This window comes from Aquila chrysaetos, chromosome 1, assembly GCF_900496995.4.
Source record: "Aquila chrysaetos chrysaetos chromosome 1, bAquChr1.4, whole genome shotgun sequence".
Lineage (NCBI taxonomy): Eukaryota > Metazoa > Chordata > Aves > Accipitriformes > Accipitridae > Aquila > Aquila chrysaetos.
In genome coordinates, this window is record NC_044004.1 from 63,660,607 (window position 1) to 63,684,355 (window position 23,749).

A 23,749-nucleotide genomic window follows, 5' to 3' on the forward strand; every position below is an offset into this window, starting at 1 on the left:
TTCCCAGATTTGTGTGTGACAGTCACATTATCACAGAAAATTAATTCAGTGTGGTTATGACATTGTTGATGACAGCTGCCAGGAAATTAAAATAAATTCTTTGGGAAAATCAAGCAGCTCTTAATTTCCTGTGTTTTTCACGTTATAACAGTAGTTAAAAGCAAAAAAAATAACCAAGTCTGAAATAGAAATGAGCATAGTGAAAAGGGTTATCCCTAATTTAATCCAAGATTAGCGAAACTATATTATAGGCCAGTATCAGGTAAAAACCACTAATGGAAGGATCAGTATTAGCTGGAAATGAGATACAAGCAAACAGAAAAAAAGAATACCTGTGTAGATTTTATGTCCTCATCATAATGACATAAGCATTTCATTTTTGTATTTGATGGGTCATAAGCTATTGAATATTTTATTGTGGTTCTGATTGATTGCAGCCACTCTACAAGCACTTGCACGACTATTAACGCAGGACTCTTCTCTAAAGCAGGGTGTCTTCATGTTTTCGTGGAAAACTCTCTCCCTTCATTCAAGTTCTTAGCTTTCAAGGGGTTTGGGTGCCTAGAGAACCCATTGCCTTAGCCCAGTATGTAGCTGAGCACTTCTGAAAGCCAGCGCTAAAATGCAGTGATTGAGGTGGGATTGCATACTGGTTTAATATTAGTGTTTCTCCATTGAAGTCAATGGAGCTACTCATTTTCATCAGCATGTTACTAGAATGTGCTTAGTGCAGACATCAGCTGAGGATTTCATTATAGAACTGATGCAGGCAGAATATATCCAAAGCCCCAGTACTTCAGTCTATACCATAAAAGCAAATATAAGCGTGACCTTTTAGCAAAGGCGATATATTTCAATTTTGCACACTGCATGGATTTAGCCAGGATGTGTATAAGCACATGTCATTAAGGGAATTATTCCATTTAATTAGTGGTGCCAGTTTAAAATTTATGGCATGCACAGCACACTGCCTAAGCATCTACTTGCAGGAAATGGTGAGACACATTTGTGGAGTATGTTGCTGGCTACCTGAAAATGTCAACGAGTCAACTGACATTCCTGACATGGTGATCCTGTCCAGGAAAGACTGAGGAAGAGATAGTGTAATGTTCCTTATCTGGAGGTCTTGAACATCTTCTGAGGTCTGTCACTGAGGAAGAAGGCAGAATTGAGTGGAAAGAGGACAAGAAGGTGGTTCTTATGCATTCTGCCAAAGCCTGCCTTTACCTTTGAGTAGCACTGTAAGTCAGTGCCTCTGGAAGCCTCTGCTAAGGGTCCATAGTGCCCTATGGATATTCAGGGACAAGTGGTGGGAGCAGAGGTGATGTGGACAGTGAAATTCCAGGTAGAAACATGGCATCATGATTATTTACTTGCTTAGTTGTTTTTTTTAAGTTTGGGGTTATTTCAGCAATTCTTACTTTCTTACTGTGTCTTCAAACCTGGACATAGTCATCTTTGCTAAGAAGCCCACTTTTTCCTTCAGAGAGGATCATTCTTTCAATTACTGCTGAGAAATTTTTTTAGAAGGTTTTTTGTTTTTTATATTTCTTCTTGCTCCTCTGGCTTAAAAGAAATACATTCTAAGTCTTATCCACAATCAATTAATTTTGCAATGGCCTTATTATTTACCAAAACAAAAACCTAAAATAACTTCATCTCCTGCTGCTTTGGAGAAAGTGTAGTGACAAAGTCGGTCAGCTGTTACCTCCGGGCATATCTGGGTCTTACCTCATTAATAGCATTTTTGCTTCAGTTTATATCTGGTTATCTAAATTCTCCCTAATGTCTGTGATAATATTTCTCGCTTAATAACACTGAAGACTTATATCCCAGTCCAAAACCTACAGTACACTCTATGGACCTTTAACAGGATCTCTTCTACTGCCTTTCTCTAGAAGTGATCTTGCCCCAAATAACTTGTTTTATTCCCATTGTTTTCTTTCCCACATCCCTTTGCCATTTCTTTATTCACTGCTGTCCTTCAGCTGCTTACATTTTCTCTAGCTGTATTTTAAGACCAGACACAGAGATTAAATGAGTCTCTACTGACTATCATCTCCTGCATATCTGTTTAAAGCTTTTCTTGTTCCTCTCAGCCTTGGTATCAAGAGGCTGGAATCTGAGAAGACAGTCTGTTGAGAAGAGCACATGCAAGATGACCTCTATATGTGGAAGAAAGGAATATTGTTATATGATAGTGCTTCTCCTTAGCTTGCGAGATGTACTTTAGGAGAAAGATGGTCAAAAAGTTCTGTCCTATTATACACGTCCCATGAACATCCACAAGTAAAACATTTAGGTAGAAGTGTTTTGTTGTATATTAGGAATAAATTGTGCTTTAATTGCTCTTTATTGCACTAGTACTCATAGGCCATTTGGAAATCTAGACTCCCACAGTGTAAGGTGGGAAGATGGTTCATCCCTTGGAGAAGTTACATTCTGTCAAAGACGCCATCCAGAATGACAGTCTTTCTTGTAAAAAGAAATCACCACGATCTGCAGACATCTTTGTTTTCCACAGGACAGCATTTGTCACTTAACTAGCTGGCAGAAATGAGGTGGTAAATTTTGTAGCAAACTTTTTCCTTCCTAAAACTGACAGAGAAAATCTGAATCTAAGTGGCATGTAAGGAGTGCAAAGGCTGGCTAATATTGTGGTGCTCAGCATTGTCCCTGCACTGCCAGTTTGTGTCAGAACAGCACATGCACATGCAAGGCAAAGCAAGGATCCTGTCTCTGCTGAAGCTGCCCTGCCTGTCAAGATCAGCAGCTGAAATATCCACCTAATCTGTATGAACCCAGCAGAATCCATCTGCTGAACCATCTGTGGGACGACTCACTAAAATTATAGCCCATCTGTTGTTTCACTGCCACAAAGTTTGCCAGCCTCACCCTCACTCCATTATCTGAATATTTTTCTTTCCCTGTGGGCCTCCTCTGTGCTCTTCTCTCTCCTGCTCCTTATCTTTTGTTTTGTTTTGTTAACACATTGCCTTTCCAATCTCCAAACTGTAAAAAAGAAGGAGGTTATATTCCTACTGCCCTCCAGTTAGCCAGGAACAGCTTTGCCCAGGCAGAATATAGGTCTGTTATATGTATATCATCACTGCCTATCTTCAGCTGCTCTGTACCAGCACAGCTCATTGCAGGCAAGAGATCTAGGCTGTTTTACACTATCTGAGTTCATCCCCCCCACATCTAGGCTGTCGCATGGAACTATTAGTAGTTTAGATTGTGGCTTGACTTTTCCTCACTCTCGAGGAAAGTATTTTTCATGTATTATTTACCTCTCAGCTTGAAAATTTAACCTTACCTTTAGTGTCATACTCTAAAAAAAAAAAAAAAAAAAGAGAGAGAGAAATAAATGCCCAGTTACCTCTTTCCTCCCATCTATCATTTTATACTTGGGGAAGGCTTAGCTGAAGGTTTTTTTACCAGAGGACTAGCTTTGGCTTGGCATAAGCCATGGCATAGTGCTGAGACAGTGGGGATGGGAAGGAAAGGAGGCTGTATGCAGAAAAGCAGGCTGATTTCGGTGCAGCAGAAAGAAGGAAGGCATACTACCTTTTATAGTCCTCACAGGTCATCTGATCAGATTTTCACTATTTGCCTTCAGCTTAGATATTTAGCAAGGAACAAGAGTAGAATTCAGTCCTGTGTGGAAGCATAGAGAAAAGAGGAAAAGGAGATCTCCATTATGTGTCATAGATTTGGAAAGGGGACTGGTGTGCCAGCAGGCACAGGAGCCACAAAATTTAAGAGCTTGGCTGTTGTCAGCAGCAACAAATTGGAGGCTTCTGCAGTGTCAGCATTGACATTGAATCAGCCTGGGTTGGGAAGGCAGTGTTGGACACCCTGGGTACCACTCATGGAAAACACGGTTTGTGGCAGGCCCACATTTGCCTCCTCTTTCTGCAGTGCCTTCTCCAGCTGTGCCCCTGCAGTCTAGACTATGCCCTGTGCTTCTCCATCTGTATAGGAACCTTACAGAGCCATTCAGATCAGTGGGGGAGCATGCATACATAATCCCACCTCCTCTACAGTACTTGCAGGATGACTGAGGGGTGGGGGGAGCATATTTTAATGAAAGCATGATCAAACTGGGGTGCCACATTGTAGCATCTGTCCCATCCAAATGTAGACTAGCTGCCTAGTGCTAAGTCATAAAGCAATAAGGCTGTCTTGAGAGGCGGTTGATGCCCCATGCCTGTCAGTATTTAAGAGGCATTTGGACAAAGCTCTTAATGATATGCTTTAACTTTTGGTCAGCCCTGCAGTGGCCATGCAGTTGGACTAGATGGCCATTGTAGGTCCCTTCCAACTATTCTATTCTATTCTATTCTATTCTATTCTATTCTATTCTATTCTATTCTTATAGGTCTCCAATGGGTAAATGAGAAAATCTAGCCTACTCTTACTCCATCCTAGGTGCAGAATCCAGCATTTGGACTTGTTAAATTTCATCCCATTAATCGTTGCCCAATGCTCCAATCTATCTAGACCCCTCTGCAAGGCCTCTCATCCCTCAAGACAGGCAACAGCACCTCCCAGTTTGGTATCACCAGCAAACTTGCTAATGATGCATTCAAGTGCTGCTTCCAGATTATTGATAAAAACATTGAACAGAACTGGCTCTGGAGTTCAACCCTGTGGAACAGCACTGGTGACCGGTTGCCAGCCAGGTGTAGCCCCATTCACTACAACCCTTTGAGCTCCACCCTTCAGACAGTTCTTCACCCAGCGCACCAAGAACTTCTCATCCCACAGCTGGACAACTTGTCCAGAAGGATGCTGTGAGGGACAGTATCAAAAGCCTTACTAAAATCCAGAAAAACTACATCCACAGCTTTCCCTTCATCCACTAGGCAGGTGACCTTGTCATAGAAGGATATCAAATCAGTTAAACAGGATTTTCCCTTTGTGAACCCATGTCGACTGTGCCTGACAATTGCATTGTTCTTTAAAAGCCTTTCAATAGTACCCAGTATGATCTTCTCCATAATTTTTCCAGGAACTAAGGTTAGACTAACAGGTCTGTAGCCCCCTGGGTCTTCCCTCACACCCTTTTTGTAAATCGGAATAACACTGACTAGCTTCCAGTCAGCAGGGACCTCCCCAGACTCCCAAGACCTTTGGTAGATGATCAAGAGGGCTCCTGCCATAACATCCGCTACCTCCTTCAGGGTGGGATGGGATGAATCCCATCAGGCCCCACAGACTTGTGAACATTCAGCAGATACAGCTGGTTCCTTACAATTTCAGTGTCCACGAAAGGAAAGTCACTCCTCCCACGCTCGTGGTCCTCCAACTCAAGGGACCGGGCAGCCCAAGGTCTATCGGTATTACCAAAGGCTGAGTCAAAAAAAAGCATTGAATGCCTCCGCTTTTTCTTCATCCCTGTTAGTCAGGTGACCATCTTCAACAAGTATCAGCCCAATGTTTTCTTTAGACCTCCTCTTGCTATTAACCTACTCAAAAAAGCCCTTCTTGTTATCTGACACAACACTGGCCAGTTTCAACTCTAATTGAGCTTTGGCCTCTCCTGTCTTCTCCCTGCGTATAAGAACCACAGCTCTGTAATCTTCCTGCGAAGCCTGACCTTGCTTCCAGAGACCATACAATTTCTTTTTCCTCTTGAGCTCCACGAGGAGTTCCCTGTTCAGCCAAGCTGGTCATCTGTCCCGCTTGCTTGACTTGTGACACAGTGCGATTGCCTGCTCCTGTGCTTCTAAAAGGTGGTTCTTAAAGGCTGACCAGCACTCGGGAACTCCTAAGCCATCAAAAGCACATTCCCAGGAGGAAGAGGAGGAGGAGGAGGAGGAGGAGGAGGAGGAGCAACTCTGCTGTCCTTTTTTCTCATTACACTGAAATTTTCAAACAACTCAGCCATTTCATGATCACTGTGGCCAAGACAGCCACCTACCATCACATCTCCCACGAGTCCTTCTCTATTCGCAAACAGCAAGTCTAGGAGGGCATCTTTCCTAGTTGGCTCACTGAGGACTTGTGACAAGAAGTTATCTATCTCCTACAAACTTCAAGAATTTCCAAGACCTGCTTGTCACAGCAGTATGATATTCCCACTTACGCCTGGGAAGTTGAAATCTCCCATATGGACAAGGGCTACCGATCCAGAAATTTCTCCGAATTGCCTATAGAGTAATTCATCAGTGCTTACGTCCTGGTTGGGCGATGGGTAGTAGGCACCCACTACAACATCTCCTTTGTTTTCCATCCCCCTAATCCACACCCAGAGGCTATCAACCACATCATCGCTAACGGTAAGGGCTGTACAATCAAACCTCTCCCTTACGTATAGTGCAACACCTCCACCTCCACCTCGCCCACCCTGCCTATCCCTCCTGACCAGCCTGTAGCCCTCCATTCCAGCACTCCAATCATGGGAGCCATTCCACCAAGTCTCATGAATACCAACTATATTGTAGCTCTGGGAGCTTCCCAATGCTTCCAGTTCATCCTGTTTGTTTCTCATACTGTGTGCGCTGGTGTATAAGCATTTCAGATACGCTCCTGAGCCCTCCGTGCTCCCGGGAGCAGTGTAAGTGTTCCCACTAGCATTGCCACCCTCAGGCAATGCCACGCCAACCCTTGCTTACCTGCTGCAATCCTTTGGTATCCCCTTCCCCCATCAATTCTCGTCCAAAGCTCTCTCGATCGGTCCCCCCAGCTTAGGCCCAAAGGCGTTTGTTTTCACCATTGGGATAGGTGGATGCTGTCAGGCCCCAGCATACCTTGTGCCTTGAAGGCTCTTCCATGCTTTAAAAACCCAAAGCCTTGGCAGAGGCACCAGTCCTGGAGCCAGGAATTGATATCCTGGGCTCGCCTGTTTCTTCCAAAGTCTCCCCCCCACTACTGGGCGGATTGAGGAAAACGTTACCTGTGCTCCTGAATTTATTAGTGTTCTTCCCACGGCTTTGAAATCTCTTTTGATTGACCTCAGACTTTTTGTTGCAACATCATTAATACCTATGCAAAGGAGCAGGAATGGATAGTAGTCTGAAGGGTGTACTAGGCTCTTCAGTCTTGTGGTGATGTCCCTAATTCAGGCCCCAGGGAGGCAGCACATGTCCCTGCAAAGAAGGTCCAGTCTGCAAATGAGTGCTTCCCTTCTGCACAGGGGGAAATCACCAATGACCATAACTCACCGTTGTTTCTTCTTGGCGCTAGTCTTAGTGCAGGTTTTGTTGTGAGGGGTTGGTCTCTCTGACCTTGGTAAGACTGCTTGCATAGGTTCCTCCTCTGTCTCATTATGCACTTTGTTTACCATACCCGGTGCCTCGTACTTATTCTGTAAGGGCATCTTAGAGGGCAAGGAGGGGTTTCTCTTACCACTCTGTGCTGTAACCTTCTTCCACCCCTCCTTTTCCCGTGTAAAGCTGCCTTCCTCCTGGCACAAAGCAGATCCTGGACCTGCCTCCGTAGTGCCCACGCTGAGTTGGCGTCCACGCATCATAGATGGCAGAGTATCGCTCCATTGATCAGTCTCCCTCTCAGACTCTCAAATACTGCTCAGTCTGCCCACCTCCTCCAGCAGCTCGGCCACCAAGCAGAGCAGTTCATCAATCTGGTCACACCTCCCACAGGCTTCCTTGCAATCACTTTCCGCCTCTAGGAATATCCTTTCACACATCCCACAGCCGGAAACCTGGGCGGTCACACGCTTGAACAGGAGCTCTGTCTGTGGCTGCATTGGTCCCGCCAGGTGCTAGAAGCTCAGCAGAAGCCGAGGACACTGCCTTTTGCTGGGTGGTCACCGTGCTGTCGGCAACATCTGCCCACTGCCAGCAGCGTCTGCCCACTGCCAGGCACCTGCCTGCTGGGAAATAGATACGCTTGGCTGTTGCAGTCAGCTGAGCTGATTGTTTTAGCCTGCTTAAATCTGCTGCGCTGCCGGCTGCAGGCTCTGCCCCTTGCTCTCTCTTCCAGTCAGTGGGTCTGGGCTCAGTTCCTCAGGGAATGCCCCCTGTTCAGCCAAGCCTCTCCTTGTCCACGCGTATCCCTCATGTGTCCCCCAGTGCTGCTGCCACTGCTGGTGCTCTGGAACCCTACTGCTCTGGGAACTAGAACTACTCTGGGAACTCAGGTTTGGAATCTGGAAGGCCAAGTGCTGGACAGAAACAAATGACATGTCTTCATGCTCAAGGACACAAAATCCCTGCTCAATAGCCCATACTCTGATCCTCAGGTGTGAGCCTGCACCAGTCCAGAGACCATTACCACAAAGGACATTTCCTCAGAGGAAAGGCTAATTAGGATAGCCATGGTTTACTTGCTTCCATAGGTTGGGACAGGTGGTTTGTACCAGAGGGTTTGTAGAGTAGCATCTGGATGGAGTAGGATACATTTTACACCAGAATATGCCTGCTCCTGCCCCAAGGACTTGGTCTCCCAGCCACAAGGTGGGAAGGAAAGGAGGGTTGCATGGGCAAGGGGTAGTTTCTTCTGGTTCCTGGACCACGCACTATCCAGGAAACCTTCACCATTGCCCATGAACTCCTGTGGCATCTCCTCTCCTTAATAGGTTGGAGTTTTTATGTTCTACTGAAGCACAGAGGAAATAACTTTAAACTACTGGCAAGGAAGCTACAGAATTGTAATACTTAAAAAAGGCTCACTGAGTGCTTTTTTATAGGGAGAACATTAAAAATTCATTTAGTCTCTGCAAGCAAAATAAAGATGGTCAGGTGAGTCCCCTGACACCTTGGCTAACTCACAAAGCTGTCAGGGTGTTTACCTACATATATTTAGCTCTGCTCAGAAAGGAGGAGCAGTATTGTGTCTCTGTGTGATACAAGGATGTGACATTGCTCAGCAAAGAAACATAATAGGACAGCAAGGTAGGGAGGAAATAGGAGATGAATTTACAGGCTAAAAAAAAGGGATGTGAATATAGCCAGAGGCTCCAGATGCAAAATGTCCCATTGCCCCTTTTTGGACATGCTGAATTCAGAAAGCTTGCAGAAGATATGTGGAAGATGAGTGTACAGGACAGAAAGACACAAGCTCCCAAGAGGAAGTTTGGGGTTCTTCTGTATACATTTTTAGTGCCAGAAAGGACTACTGTGATCATCCATTCTGAGCTGTCTCTAATCTCTGTCTAGGAAAGAGGAAGCAGGTAAGAGAGGTTTTGTGAATGGAGCCAGTACTCCAGGGAGTGTGTTGTTTCAAACTGCTCTTTAAGGACATGGAAGAGCACTTTATGTTCTGTAAAATTAAAAAAAAAAAAGTAAATAAAAGAGCTATTTGGGCCAATTTAGTTGTGGATATTGCAAGAGAGATGGGGGATGGAGAGGTTCCTTAGCTGGAGGACTGTTTCCTCGGTGGGCAGAGGAGCACTGCTGCCTGATGTGGAGGAGCAAAGAGGGGGGTTTTGTTGTTCATGTAACAAGAATAATTCAGGGAGAGTAGAGGGAGCAGCAAGCACTGTCCTGTTGAAAGATGGGACACCAATCAAGAAATGTGAGAAGAAGCAGCTGTGGCACTTACTCTCTCAGACACAAAGAGGGATAGTAGGTCAACAATAATGTCATGCAAAATGGTGTGGTGCAATGATTGTGGGACAAGAGCTGAAACCACTAGCTCTGGAAGTAGGAGCAGCCTCAGTGGTGACAGACCTTGCTGAGATCTGGCTTGGTGGCCACACATGCCTGTTATGCTACCTCCTGGGTCTGGAACTAGCATTTCTACATGGCACTCCACTGCATAGAAATGTTATTGTGCTCAGAGCTAGCTCAGGTATCTCTAACACACCACTGTGTAGACAAGCTGTATATTCAACACTCATTTATTTTTTTGATTGGGTAATTTATAGCTCAGGATGCAAAACTGTCTCAGCAAATGAATCCATGTGCTAACTGCTACAGTCCAAGAAGACCAGAAGTTAGCTGTTTGTTCTTGGCTGCTAGGCTTGCTTTAGGCTATTCCTTTGACACATCTTGTCAGACCTGTCTGCATCTGTGTGGTTTTTGGTATTTCTGATTTGGAAAACATAGGTTGGAGGCCCAATACAGCCTGTACTGAAACAATCTTTCTCCCCAACAATAAAACTAAACAAACAAACAAAAAAAAAAAGCCAACCCAACAGTTTTAGATTAATATATTGTATTTTTTATTATCTGCTGTATCTTGTAGATGTTAAAGTCTAAATGTTAGGACTTTCTTTACAAAGTGGTATTGCACCAGGAACTGTCCATTTGGACTTTTTTCTGATAGATGAAGATGAATGTATCCCACATGAGAACACTATAGCTGCTTAGGGACAGCTGGTTATATTCACTAGGACAAGCAAAGCATTTTTCCAACCCACCATGTATGCTTAGTGCTCTAAGAAAATCTAATTTGTCAAAGGTGAGGAAAATCAGAGTCAAAACTGACTAGGAGAAGAAAAAGGAATTAAATTTGGTGGTTGTTTAAGAAAAAGTATTTTGAACACTCAAAATGACCCATAGCTGTGACAAAGTGTAACTGCTGGCTGAAAGCACATCCACATTTGAAGGCAGTGAATAGAAATTTGAAAGCAGTAGATAACAAAAGAACACAGTTAAAGCAAAATGCCTTACAGAGTAAGATTTAAAGTGCTAAATCTCTTCAGCATGCTAAAGGAGACAGGAGGTGGCTTGAGTACAATGTGTAAGAACTTTTACATGGAGGAAACACCATGACTAATGGACTTTTAAATCCAATAATCAAAATCATAATGACAAGTAATGGCTGGGAGCTTTTTGGTTTTGTTTTTTGCAAAGCAAAGTGACTAACCTCTAGAAAAAGTTGCTATGGGGAAGGAGGTGCTCAGGAACTGGAGGTTTCAAAACAAGACTCTTGTCTCTTAGGAGAATGTGTTTCAGGTGCAGTGTAATTCAATGCAAGTTCTTGGGCTTACTGATGAGGCTCAAGAGGAGATGGGAGAAGTGAAGGGATTTGTAATACCTGGAGTCTGAACTACATAGTCCAACTCCATTTGATCCTCATGAACCTGTGGTGCCTAGGTCAACTGGCAGTAGCTTCCATATTCCATGTTTCTAGAAGCCACAAACTCAGGAATAGCAAAGTGAAGTGCTCCCATATAAACAAGTTGCTTGGCACAGACACACCATCTGCTTATTGCATCCTCCGTAACTGTAGCAGAACATCCATGTGTTACTGTGCACCTGGAGAATCTGGAAGTTTGAGATTAGAGTTGACATCCCTCACCACATAGGCAGTGGTAACTGTGAAGGGCCTTTCTGAGCCGCTATTTCGGATCCTGGGTCATTTCATTTATGTAAGCTGAGAGGAAAGGAGAGGTGGGTATGAGATAATGGATGTGAAGTTTTTAAAACTTAGATGACTAGAAACTTTGTCACACTTCTTATTTTCTTTTCCTTTTTGAATGACAGAAGCAATTTATTTTCTTCTGGAGCATGTCCCAGTATTAGATTTTGCTGATGCCGTCAAAGTCATTGACTATAAGGAGAAGTATGGCGCAGCTCCTTGAAGGGCCAAAGACTTGACAACCAGCTCTGTGCAGGGATCACCACAGGCTTTAGACATTTTTATGTTAACATTAGGATTACAGGGACCTCAGTTAAGCCTTCTCTAAGATAGGTGTGTAGTCTTAGTAATTTATCCCAGACACTTTCTCTCAGGCCGAGAGAGAGAAATATCTGAGGTTAATTACCTTTACTTAGACATTCACGTGCCACTACAAAGGAAGTCTGCATGACTGGCTTAGCCTAAATAATTAACTAGTGCACTACTGCCATTAGTGGAGGTGGAAGCTATCCTGAGTGCCCAGGACCTTTCTCCACCCTAAGCGTGTGTCCTAATTCCCACCCTAGCACACCTTCCATTAAAAATGTGTATGATCTGTACTATGACAAGGCAGGAAATTTACTCAAATTGCAGATGTTTTTCAGGATTTCAGCCATTTTTTGGTGTGCTTAGCACCCTCCTGTCCATTCTGGCCCATGAGCGTGTGCACACTCACACACACACACACACACACACACACACACACAAAGACCAGGCCAAGTTCCCACCCAAGTAAAACCTGTGACACTATAGCCCAGGGACTCACCTGGGATTGTGGATGCCCAGGCACCAGGTTGTTTTTTTCAGTTTCTGCCTGTGATAGGGATCAGATGAAAGTTTCATCCACATGACTGCATTCCTGAGGGAATATAATTGGTTTGGAAAGCAAAAACATTTCAGGGAATTTCTGAGCAGCTCTGCTTTGAACTGATGATTTTCTGAAAGTTGCTTAAACAACAGAAGTAAATAGTGTCATACAATATGGCAGTTAATTTGTTTGACAACTGATGAAGGAGGAATGGGGAGGGGGAATGTGGGAAAAAAAATTCACCAGCCAATATTTGCTTTCTGTAGAAGCAGTCAAATAATGATAGATCCTAGTCAGAAATAATGTAGCCATAAAAAATATATTCATTGGATAATTGACTTGAAACAAATAATGTGACGAACTCTACTCCACAGCCACAGAAAACAAATTTACCTAATAGCACATGACAGGGCTTTCTCAGGAAGATGTATTGCTATACAGTCAGCATGTACATTTTCAAAGGAACCAACATTGGGAAAAAGCACCCTTCAAGCACTTAATAAAAGAGATTTTTCTTTATGACTTTCATTTAAAATACATTACGAAAATCACTTGATTCTACTTAGCTGCTGCCAGATTTTGAATAACTGACTTTCAAAACCACCACAGTGCTGGAACTAATTTAATATATTAAGAGAAAAAATTGCCAGAGCAACATGTAGCATCAGTCACCCTGGTTTGGAAGTTTACCACCATGTCAAAACTACATCATCAGATCATGGCATGAGACATGGAGACTGACACAGGCTTATTGCCACAGAAGGGGAAATCTTTGTCATTCTTACCAAATTTGCAGCAAACAGGTTCAGAGAAAGGCCCTTGCTTTATGATTGCCAGTTGTGAGCAACACTTACAACAGAGCTCATCAAAAACTTAGTTCACCATTTGGATCCAACTGAGTTCTGACCTGAAGTAGAGATAGTCCTTCCAAATGGTCCATGGTGTTTGCCAATGGAAATCCACCCTTCTCTTCACTGGAGAGTTGAATCAGTGTCATTTTCTTACAAATGCTGGTTGGTTAGCTGGAGCCTGTCTGGAGGGGATCCTGCCAGCAAAATGTTCAGTTTGTCATGCATCTTGTCTGAAGCTTCCCTAACAGAGCAAAAAAATACTGCCCATGAATTGTGCCTGAGGCTTCTGTAATATTTAGACACTATTTGCTACCATCAAAATGTTCCTGGTGGCAACTGGAGCTGGTCAAATTCTCATGAACAAGTCCAGACTAAATTTGTCCTAACTTTCCATATAAACATTTCAAGACATGAAATTCCTTCATCATTGATGATGCCAATAAGAGAGCAAACAAACTGCCAGCAGAAAAGTTTACAGGGAGACAGCTCCTCTTACACTTTAGAAATAAAATAAAAGAGGAATTTTCTCAATTCTTTGAGCAAATGTTTTGCAGATGGCAAAGAAAACTCAGCTGGAGGATCTGCTGCCCTCCTTCCTGATGTCTTTGTGTACCATGTCAGAACAGTCGAAGGTGGCAGCTTGCCCAAGTTACTACCCCATAGTGTTAGCAAGCATGGGTGGACTGTAGCATTTAAGGGACATTTCAATTATTTATTTATTCATGGGTGCAGGTGTTGATTTTCAGGTCTACATAAAGGACACTGGAAAATGTTGTCAGTTCCAAGGGACTGTTTGCCGCCTATTGTGTTTGCTGTAAAGCAGCCTGGCTTGCATTAAGACAATTACTTGACAAATTTTGCTCTTACCTGCTTCTCCAGCCTCACATTAATCTAAGCTTATCAAAAAAATGCGGCTTTTTATCGGGTTGTACTAGGTAGCTGGAGAATTTGCTGTCTTCGAACTCTGTATATATGCAGATTAGTTCACCTAATCCAACCCAATTTATACTGGTGACATAGTATCCCACTAGTCAGTGAAGTGGATAGGTACCTCACACAGGGATACCTGATCTTCAGATGTGTATCAAAAAAATGTCAGATAAAGTCATGCTTGTGAAGTAATGATCTTTTTTTCTGTAAACAGAAGTTAGATTTATACAAGACACTAACTGCCAGGCAACTGGAGCTGGGTAATACCCATCCCCTCTGAAGATCTCTTCCCGGATCTGCTTCCAAACAGCTCAAACATGCTGCTTCAGTTGTTGCCCTTGTAAATGTGTTTCTGCATCAGTGGATACAATCCCTGGTTTACCTGCATAGCAGGCTCTCTAAGGAAAATAAAATGAAGTACAATCCCCGCTTCACCCCACCCCACAAAATTAAAAATATTTTTATCTTCTAAAACATTTTGCTCACATTTATCTAGAAAGTCATCCTTGGGGACATGAGTCCTTCCTTCACTCTTTGCAGATTTGTTTATTTGTGAAAGAATCCACTTTCTGAAATCTTTGAGCTTTTCTACAAAATGTTTGTATATGTTTCAAATAGGTTTTATTGCTGTCATCCTAGTCTTGAAACCCTCACCAACTAGCCCCAAAAGGCTATTAATTCTGTGGTGAACAGCTTCATCCCAGTGAATGTGAGGCACTGTTAATTTATTGTTAAAAGCCCGAGACATTTTTGTCTTATGGAAATATGAGCGTCCTCTTGGCTTCATGCCTTCAAGGCTGTTTTTTAAGCTAATTCTTTTGCCTATCAGAGAGTTTCACCATTTCAGTAGCTAACTGGGACATAATGTGAAGGCCATTAAAAAATCAAAAGTGATTTATTCAGAAGATTTTTCAATAATCTATCCTCAAATACTATATTTTTGAGAGACTTTTGGTGAAAGTAAGCTCTTACTACACACAAATATTTGTACAGTGTCAATATAGCTATAAAGGCAGAAGTGTCAAGCCAATGATTAAATGGAAAGGTTTCTAAGCAAAAGTATTTACTCACTGGAAAATGAATCCTGAGGCTTTGTGAAAACAAATGACATGATAGAAATACAAATGGCACAGAAACTCTGTTAAGTATCAGAATTTGTTCCCAGTTCACAAATCTCTTTGCCCACTGAGAGTGATATTCTGTTTGCTGTCCTTCCCTGCAGCTTTTAACATCACAGAGTGAGAGCAGGGCCAATGACAAAATTAGCTGGTGATTAGTGAGACCAAATGTCTGGTCAGTAAGCTTTAGTGCATGAAATCTGGAACCACTGTTTTCAATGATGAGAGTTTAAAGTGCAGTTTCACAGTGTGCATTTAACCTGAAGTGTAAGGGCTGTTGCATACTCAGCCTTTCACAATCAGGGCACTTATTTATATATTTATTTATTTATGAAACTGTGTGGGAGTTCTTCAGTAACAGTCACTTAGAAGCCCTTCCATTTTATAGTTGGGAGCATGAATGTAGCTTTTCTCTTCAAAAATCTTGTGATACAAACCTACACAGAACAGAGAACATGCTAATGCTGCCCAGTATTCTTTCCAATTTGGAACATTTGCAGTTAGGAGTAAAACAATCAGTTTGGATCCAGATGCAACATTTCTCAGAATCCTATGGAAGGTTACTCTCAAATTTAACAGAAAAAAACCCAAACCAAATGGAGCTGTAGGATGCTAATAGACATCATCATTGTTATTGCTCAAACAGAGTAAGAGCCTCAAAGACTGCAACAGAGGCTGAAATATTTTTTGTGACGTTGTTGAGGTTTTTTTTTTTCCAGTGCTGCTGTATAATTCTGCTATAGGGATAGAATTAGAGATAAAATCCTCCAGGATGGTGAGAAGAAAAAAGAAATTACTCTGAGATAGTTATTTACTACCAGATCAAAGTGGATTTTTTTCTCTCACTGAGTAGAAAGAAATGTTTACCTCAGAGCTCATTGCTGTTAATGCAAGCTAACACACCAGGTCTCTTGAGTCCCTTTGGTAGCTATGACTGGCCATGGGCTGCTTCGGCTTCAGTTGAAACACACAGACTATCTTCTTTTGGCTCTGTGTCAGCAGCAGGTTTGTGAAGGGGTATTGGTGATTAGCTGGGAGCTGTAAACTAGGAGTAAGGCTTATATTATCAGCTCTGCTCATCTTTACCATGACTGCAGCCCTTACTTCCTGCATGAGTGTATTTTACAAAGCTGGCAGAAAAACAAAGTAACAAACAGACTGAAAAATTTTCTGTACCTCTGTGATTTTCTGAATTTATTAGCCATTTTATCCTTCAGAAGAGGAGGCTCTGCTCCTTAGTAAGTCTGTTCCTATAACAAATGTCAACTTTACAGCTTAATCCCTCTTCTGTACAAGGTGTTTGGGAGAAAAAAAGGCAAAAGCAAATAAGAAGGAAAAAAAGTATTTTTAAATGGGGAGGAGGATGCAATTTTCCTTCCTTTCTGAAACAAAATGTTCATTCTCACTCTCTGTTCCCTGAGTCATTTGATAAAAGGTAAGATACTTATGAAACTTTACCCATTTAATGAGAACAGGACCAAGTTGCTACAGGGTATGTAATGCAAGAAATATTTTAAATTGAAAGGAAACCAAAGCATTGTTTAACAGGAAAAAGGCAAGATTGGTGGTTTTTTTTAAGAGAGAGAGAGAGAGAGATTAGCCAGAATGGTTTCTGAGGAGGGGTTTGCTCTTCTTCGGTTATTAGAGAAAGTATAGCAGGCAGAGTAAGGAATTTTGGCTCAGGACACTTAAGGGCCTGCTTGTACCTCTGATCTTGAATTACTGTGTGACAGATCATATCACTTTGCCTGCCTGGGTGTCATTTTTCCTCCCATTTATTTAGCCCTCTATCCTATTTAAACTGTAAACTCTTAGGTCTGGCAACGATGTATTGCTGTAGATGTTGTGCAGACAGATTCCACAGGTTTTTTGGTCTCCTTGTAAAGCACTGGTGTATGAACATCCTCTTCTTTTTTTAATTTGGTTTGTTGTTTTTTTCAATATGGGAAAATTACACATAAGTGCAGTAATTTTACTGGCACTTTTCAAAATAGCCAGCAGGTGACACCAAGCTAAAATAGTGGGGAAAGTCTGCACAGAAAAGGTGTAAGGAAGATTGAAGTAACTGTGGGAAAAATAAAATGAAGAATGCTAGGTTTTTGACTCTAAATACATCATTTTAGCTGATTCAAGCTGCTAGTATTTCTATGGTCTCTAATTACTTGGCACTGTTGCAGGAATAGGTCAAATTCTTCCTACAATAATAATTTTGACCTTTTGAATTTCACTCACACTAAAGTGGTTATAATTACATCTAACTCTTCTTCTCAAGATTCTTTTGAGTACTGAGGCAAATGTAGGTATCAAACGGCACTTTTTTTCTTTCTCATGGTAAAAAAAATTACAAGTCTGAGTCACAAGAGAAAAACTTGAATTTATTTTTGCGTTCCATAACAAATAGCAAAAGTACAAGGAAATTTTAAGCCCCAAACTAGCTCAAAAAAAATTTCTTCAGCTTCAGGAGGTTTCAAAATGTCATGCTGGTCTTGTTCTTACAAGAGATACCTTATATTTTCTTCCTGATTATGATCCATACTCTTTGCAGAAAGCTCTTCACTGATGCCTCTCGCAGATCAAAACAAATACAACAAAAACAAATACTTTGTCTTCCTTGTTAATCCTCTCAGATACTCATTTATCTCTTTTTAAAACTTGTGTCTGTGGAGAAACCCTTGCCTCTGACATCTCTATAAAAGGACACCTCAGTCCTGAAAACACTTTTTTTGTTTTAATCTGATCTTTTTCTTCTGTTCTTTTCCTTCACAAGGGTGAATATCCTTTTCCCATGATCTCCTATGATGTTAAATTTCCATCATTACAAATGGTTTCCCACAGTTAGGGGAGAACATGAGAATGAGTGGTAGCAACATTGTTACTCTTGGGAAGCTGCTTTTAAAATTCTTACTGGACTGTATGAAATTGTAAATATTACAGGAAAAACTATCCAATGAGCAAGGCTCAGAGTCCTTGTGCTATAAATCAGTACCTGGATTCTCACAGCTTCAGCCATGAACTATTCCTAGGATAATTCAGCAGAAGAATTATCCTAGGAAAATTGCCATAGACTCTGATCTGCAGTCTCACCTGGACAGTCAAATCCTGAACAACAGTGTAGTTTAAGCCCATGTCAACATCTGCTCAGCTACTTTTGACCCTCACAGTACAGCCTTATTTTGTAACTAAATTACTTACAGCAAGGGCTTCTTACCTTCCTCTGCACTGGAGTTACAGGAAAATTTCTAAACCACTGAAAGATCAATATTTCATTCTGCATATGGGGATCTGTAGCTTTGTCAATAGGAAGAGGGAAGTAACTTGTCTTAGCAGCACATTGCTCCCTCCCAGTCCTTCAGAGCGTGTAGATGAACAGCATTCCAGACTCCACGGTTGAAATTCTGACTCTCCTTTAAAAATTCAGTGGCAGTACTGCTGTTGGCTGCAGCAGAGCTGGGACAGTTGGGAGACCCCTCGCTCCCACCAGTAGCATCCCTCCCATAGCTGCGCTGTGCATAAGGAAGGAGCAAGGATCAGGGGGACAGATAAAGATTTTCTCTCTATCAAGGCTGCAGCCATTTAAATGGGGCATATCATTTCACCACACTGGGGAAACACAGATCTAAAGCCAAGACTGCCAGAACTGCAGAAGTTTATTTGGTAGTGATCAGCAGAGGTTTGTAAGACCAGCTCCAGGCCTTTGCTGATTTAGCTGGGTACTGAACTCTGTTTCTGTACAGTGGAGGGGTCTAAGGTATAATCTTAGCCTGCTGAAGGGTGAATATTTTATTCAAAACCTTTGGTGAAAATTTGTCAAATAATTTAATCAAATCTGTGACTTGTTAGGTTAGTTCTATTAGTTGGGTTTCTAATAGGAAGAGCAAGTTTTATTCCAAAAATAACACTCAATAAATTATTCAGCAAATAACATTTGGCCAGGTCTTGCAGCAATTGAGAGGAACCTGTAGCAAAGCAAGTGAAATTAAACTAACCCTCAAATGAGCCTGAATATTGCAGACTATTCCAGCAACAAAAGTGCTTTCCATTATTCTCCTTTTCTAGTTTACACATAAATGGAGAGATACACTTGGAGATAAGACTGAAATCAGCACACAGCCAATGCTCAGTATACGTTTATCCAGACATTGCTAACTTAGGAGTGATAATATCCCCCTTTTCCTTTCTGTTATAATTACTACCTTCTAGGAAAAGTGATCCAGTGGTAGCAATAAAAATGAAATCTGTGGCCATCTCAGAGCACTATATGACTGCCTTTCTGCCTGTCTTGACCTTGGACTCTGTAAGACTCTCCAAAACAACCGCAAATGTTCTTGCTCATTACCTTCCTCTGAAGCTTTTGTGGAATCACAGTAGCACATTGTACCCACTATGAAAGGGAGAAAATTCTGCTGCACGTAAAACGTATGGAGCATGGTTTGTAATCAGATCTATCCAGTCCTTTAGGTTTGTTTTCAGTTCAGAGCAAAAAAATCCACAGAGCATAAAAACCTGTACCTATTGAGTTCTATTTCCCCGAACAACTTTACCTTCTCCCAGACTGCTCCTGCCTCAGCTCATGCAGCAAACCCACTTGAACTCTTAACCCCTTATGAGATTTTTAACACTGGCAACCATTCCACAGAGGTCACGTATAGCTCACACTTGGTAGCAAATTTAGGGGAAATGGTGTGGGCTTACAGACAAGCTTCTTCACTGAGACTTCTCCCCTTTGCTTTCTGTAGACCCCACAGTCAGATGAGCATGACATTCTCTACACTTTATTTCCCAGGTCTCCTGACACACCTTTATTCTTACAGCTAACTCCTTTTTAAGCAACTGGTGAGGGCAGCTAACCCTCACCCATTTCTCCTGGCATCTAGCAAATAGATGGCACTACAGCCAAGTTTTCTGCATCCAGATGCAGGCAAGCACATGCACATGCAACTTGCTACCTTCCACATCTGCATAAGAGTAGATTTTGAGGTCTGCAGCTCAGTACAACAATAATCTTGGTGGAGTTCCCAGATAGCAGGGGTAAATGCTTGGGTCATCCCCCTTCCTATAAAGAGATATCTCCTCTGGACCCCCACAAATTTCTTTCCCACCCAATTCTTTTGGAAATATCCCCACAGGTAGACCAGAATAAGCAGTCATCTAAATATGGTGCTACGAAGCAGTATTCCCCTCTATAGTGACCAGCTGGTAAAAGCATTGGGCTTGTTTACCCATAAGTTCCAGTGACCTAAACCATGCCTTGCACTTAAATTGGTTTATATGGACCCTACAGCCCATTTTCCCACTCCTATAAGAATGCAAAACTATGCTGGTGCCTGTGCTGTGGAAATTGCATAGTGAATGCCTTTTCTACATGATAAACAAGGATAACCTGCTTTTCAGGCTGGTTACTGAAATATGTATCAGATTTATAAGCTGATCTGTGACATTTACTTCAGACTTAAATTGTCAGTCACCAACGAGTGAGGTGAAACAAGTTTACCCCTATAATAGTTGCCTATCTTTTGTTAGGTAGTTTTTCTGCTGAACAAGAAATTGTTTGGCAGTATTTCTTGGCGGGGGGGGGGGGGGGGGGCAAAACATCCTTCTCACATGCAAAGAGAAAAAAAAAAGGAAAAAAAGAAGAAAAATAGTCTCTCTGTCAGAGTTTTTTACTATTTGGAAACTGGGAGGTGAGGAGGGGCATAATTTATTACACCCATTGACAATGTTATAGAATCAAGTAAAATACTAATTGGTCTATATTCCTTAAGGGAAAATACCACTCATTTTTAACCCAGAGAATTGTTATTCTATATGAATGAAAACAGCACAATTCACATTCATGTACCAGACAAAAGATTAATTAGGAATTAGAATGGTTTATTGTGTCTGTGATGTATGAGTTTGCTAGAACTGTTGAGTTTGTCATTATTTCAGTTTCTTTCAGAACAACAATCAATTTCCAGAATCAGAAAAATGGTGTAAATATTTCTTCTGTGACTGAAGGTTTTTTTTATGATGTGCTTGAAAAATTGTTACTGAGATTTAGAAATAAAAAAACCTAGCACCCAGCTCTTAATTTGGTTGGTTTTGGTTGGTCGGTTGGTCGGTTTGTTTGTTTGGGGGGGGGGGGGGGGGGAGTGCTTTAGAATCTCAGTTATGCAACTTCACAATTGGAATTAACCCATCATCCAACATCTGAATTTCTATGAAAACAGGTGGAAGCTTTCCTTGAAAATGGGGGAAGTGTTCCCCTGTTCTTACTGGTTACAGAACTAGTCATCTAACTGCTTAATTAAAAAATCATAAGACTGAATTGGGGGGAGGGTGCGTTAGGTTTTGTGTGTGTGAGAATGTCATCTTAAATCTCAGTAGGTTCTTGCAGCTAAAAATTTTAAGATACTTAGTTGTAAGTATCATAGCACCGCAGCAAGGATCACTGCTCTAAGGCAGTAGAGTAAGAATGTCTTTTAATGTGGGATTGAAAAAAATGTTTAATTGCCCCATCTTCTAGTGAAAGAACAGAGCATCTTTGGAGAGCTTTATTATGTTTTCTTACTTCACTGGCTGGTGCACTTCATGAGATCATGCTCTGTTTCTTTTGAATTCCTGATAGGCATTATCCTTCTGGAAATGTCTGTTACCATGAATTTGGAGAGCTAGAAGCATCAGCAATTCAGGAGGTTGAATGGTATGTAAACTGGAGGATGCTTGGTGGCACATTTTAGGGCAGAAAGCACATCTTAGGGGCACATATGTGACTGGGTGGGGTCTGTCTGAACAGTGTCACAGATTGTGTATTGCAGTGTCATTTTTGTGTGGGAGAAGCAGTGGAAAAGAGGAATATTTCCCTCCTGACACAGAAACATTTTAGTGTTGAAAAGGTGATGGAAAGTGAAAAATACCCTTGGGACTTATCGGACATGGTGCTTCCTTCCTCCCAGTCCTCATTCCTTCTCTTTCCTCCCTGCTGTTCATGTCTGGCTATGGTCCGTAAATGGTGAACTTTCTCTCAGTTGTGGCCAGAGCTTCCATGGCAATGATTTGGCCTGTACCTCACATTTTTACCAAAAGAGACCTTCTGTAAGTTACATGTATTCCAGACTAGCCAAAGCTCTGCCAGAGGCAAGACAACAGAGATCTTGTGCATTGGACAAGTAGTTCTACAGTTGGTGGAAGTGGTGGGAGAAGTCACTTCTTCATGGCAAAGTATGGAGACAACTGTTAGTTAAAATTTTATGCAGCTGAAATTTTAAGCCTTTGTACAGGAAAAAGCAATCTGAGTGTTGTGTGGCAAAGGAATGCATATCAAATGATCTGCCTTAATGCATTTATCAAAAGGAGGATACAGGGTGGCACAATGGACAGAGGCAATTTTAAAAAAAGGTTTCTGCTTCTGCATCTCAGTCAGACAAGTCCCTAGCAGATCTGTATGTTAGCAAAATACATATATTTCAAAGGCAAACACTCAAGATATATTTTATCTTCAAATGCTTCATTGATTTCCACAGCTAAGCAATTGTCCTACCCCAAAATTCTCATAAAACCTTTGTGCCATTGCCATAAAAATTGAAATTAACTTAGGTAACAATGTGGCAAAACAGTTCCCAGAGGAATATGAGAAACCATCTGCTCAGGCATTCAACTCACCAGAAATATGAAGGGGGGCAGGAGGCAAGGGGAGGGAGGGATTTGCAATGAAGTATTTTCAAGCCTAAAGCAATAGATGCATATAAAGAGGTGTTACTGTTAATTCTGGCAAAAGTCTACTTCAGAGTTCTTCAGTAAGATAATACGCTGCTCTCCACATGATCTTGTGGATTTTTCTGTGGCAGCAAATTCTCAGACTCCTCAGTATCTCCTTCCTGCCTGCATTTCATCTTCACTTTGGCAACCAACTGGATGACTGATTCGACATTCTTCATGTGGGAAAATGTATTTAATGCACAGCAGAGCTCACTTTTTACCTATCTTGAAGAGCATGTGGCAGAAAATGTTGATACTACTTGGCCTTTTTTTTTTTTTTTCTTTTCAGGGACATTTAAGGACTTCTTTGCATGACCAACTTCTGGTGCAAAACAAAGCAGAAGTCTTCACCACATTTAGCTAAAGCTTGGTATATAAGAAGCCAACAAGGACAAATAAGTTTTTAACACTCAGCAATGGAAAAATATGTCAAGGAGCTATGAGTTTAATGATTTTCTGGGGTTATTTGGAGAGGCAGATCCTCTATCAGTAAGTACAAATTAAGTTGAGGCACAAAGTGGGAGACAAGACTTCTGCTTCTTCCCAAGAAACAACCACCCTGCAAAGAGACAAAAGATCAGCCAGCAGCAGGAGCATTGACGCAAGGAAAAGACTTGGGAACTCTTCTGGTTTTGACCGTGTTGGGTTGAAAATTTGCTTGACAAATATGAGGCAAATGTGAGATTATAAGAATGACAGAGTAAAAGGCAGCTTCAGTTATTACTCTGCAGCCTCTTTGATTTAAGCTTGCAGTAAGTGGAAATATGTAAGAATTGACATAGTGTTTGCTGGAGCCTTTAGAAAGGTTATATAGAAAGATAATACTTCTGCCCTCCAGTTCATGCTGAAAGCAAACATCCTTTCTGTGTTGAGCTTGGCCATATCCTGCAAGGTTGTACATCCCCTTCCCTTCCCAACCCTCTCTGATTTTTTTCGGAAAGCCTCATTTTAACATGGATAGTGACAATCATGATTATCGCACCTCTGTTTTA